At 42.8% G+C, this 2,128-nt stretch overlaps 1 long non-coding RNA gene across 1 annotated transcript in view; it reads left to right on the top strand.

Annotated features, from left to right (window-relative positions):
• Window positions 1-890: 890 nt before the first annotated feature.
• Window positions 891-2,128, top strand: part of LOC134452035 (uncharacterized) — a 1,422-nt gene continuing 184 nt past the window's right edge. Inside the window, exons 1-2 of the long non-coding RNA XR_010035338.1 lie at window positions 891-1,064; window positions 1,714-1,777. This is a non-coding gene — a long non-coding RNA (uncharacterized LOC134452035). The remainder of the gene's footprint in view (window positions 1,065-1,713; window positions 1,778-2,128) is intronic.

The following is a 2,128-nucleotide window of genomic DNA, read 5'->3' as shown; positions in this document are numbered from 1 at the left end:
CCCACCCCAAACCAACCCACGCCACCAACCCAAACCCAAAACCAAACCTACTCCCCACCCCCCAAATCGCCTTTAAAAATTTGGCCCGGTGTTAATCCTGCTGAAATGGCTTTCATACATCCCAGAGCAGAGCATTGCCTCCCCTCCCAGGGGGATTACCGCACCAATATCAGATGCTGGGTCATTTCTGGAGGCCAGATTCTTTTTTTTTCTGATTCCTTGCACCCCCGTTTTTCTTTTTTTCCCCATTAAAGCAGTAGATCCATGGCTGACATGCGATAGCAGATTGCTGTTGATACTTCAGTGTTGGGGGGGGGGGGGGGGTTAAGTGAAGGAAGAAGGCATGCTGTATGGAGTGTACTAAAGAAGGTGGTGTGGAAAGGGAACTGGAGAAGGAAGTGAAGAGGAGGAGTGGAATGGAGCTGGAGAATCGGACAGGAAGAGAGACGGCGGGACGCGTTGGGCTCCATGCGTGATTGAAGAGTGTTTAAAGTCAATGGGAGCTCGTGTTGACCTGAGCTGAACAAACAGGTGAAAGGAGATGGTGAGAGCGGTAAAACAAATTTAGACAAAAAAAACGATAGCAAGAATTAGACTGAGAGCGAGACTGAGAGAGAGAGACCGAGAGGGATGGGGAGGGAGGGAGGTAGAGAGTGTTGAGGGAGGAATATTAGTAGGGGCGGGCCTAGGGGCGGGGCCACAGGGGCCGAGGCCCCTCCTCCAATTTGATTGGCCCCTGAACGGCCCCTGTTCTGACAATCACCTGGCGAGAAAAACAAAAGTGGGGAATTAAATGGTCACTGCAGTTCCACCTCCAAACTGTTGGTGGCAGTGCACCGATTGCTTCAATACATCTAAACAGTTTTCCTTGAAAAAATCTAGTGCCTCCTTAAAAAGCTAGTTGTACGTGCCTCCTTAAAAAACTCTGTGATGAACGGCCACCACTCCCCTTCCACGCGAATCAAAGCAAAGAAAGTGGATCGATCAAAGAGGAGCAACAATTCTGTCAACCTAATGCCAGCCAGCAACGGGATGGAAGTTTAACAAGCTGACTTTGTTATTTGGTGAGTCAAATCTTCTTGTTTGTTGTAAAGTTTAGGTTTAGATACTCCCATACTTTCTAATCATTGTCTGTTTCCAATCGACCTGTTGAAAGCAGTTTGCAAATGTGGAAGGTGGAAAGTGATGATAAAAACGGTCCATTTAAGTTCTAGAGACATCGCAAATTAAAGGTGTGAATTATGCTAATCAACCATCGTTAGCAAAGCAATGCCTTTTAGCCTTGGGTCATTCAGCCTTTTGTATAGCTTTGTTTGTGTTAAATTATACAGTAGGCTACCTTTTAGCCTATTTCACGTGTAAACATTCTTAGCCACTATATTTTTTAACACACTTTCCTAAACGTGGGCTACCTGTGTTTAGTCCTTTATGAGAATGATGTTAGAATGTCTAAATTCTCCTGTCTGCTTTAACTTGCCCCTGAATACAGTGTCTACCTGACCTAAAACCTGAAAAAGAAAATACCTTAGTAAGCATCTGTAAACTAACTAAGTAATCCACTGCACTTGTTAGGCTAGCGTCATCACAATCACAAGTTGTTATTTTGTTGGTTGGATAGCAATAGCTTTGACCTGTTTGTTCAACAAATCGAGATGACCACAACTAATTCATTGCACTAACTGTGATTGTTTTATTTTTCCATTTGCTCTGTAGACCTGTCCCAGTGCAGCAGAGGAGCCAGTAAAGACCAGTTGTGCTGTGCCACCCGGACCTGATGGTATGTATGCCCAGCCAGTATCCTGTTGAAGTTTGTCAGTTGACAAATATTCATTGCTTAACAATATTAGAGTAGAAGTACAGTATTGATCTAGATTTCCAAAAGAAAATTATGGTCTTGCCACATATAATATACATTTCACAGATCTGATATATTGCACACATCTGTAGACAGACATGCATACATAGATTAATTCAGCAATTATAAATGTTTATAAGTGATGGCATAATGGTGATGATTCTCTTCTCTTGCTGTTGTAACCATACACTGTATGTTCAATACTTTAATTTAAAGGGAAAAAATCTTTGCAAAATGTTTAATATGTTAACGCATTTCTTCCATTTGCTTCTC

This window comes from Engraulis encrasicolus, chromosome 7 (assembly GCF_034702125.1).
Source record: "Engraulis encrasicolus isolate BLACKSEA-1 chromosome 7, IST_EnEncr_1.0, whole genome shotgun sequence".
NCBI lineage: Eukaryota > Metazoa > Chordata > Actinopteri > Clupeiformes > Engraulidae > Engraulis > Engraulis encrasicolus.
Note: the sequence above shows the minus strand (reverse complement) of the source record. Positions and strands in the feature narration are given on the sequence as shown.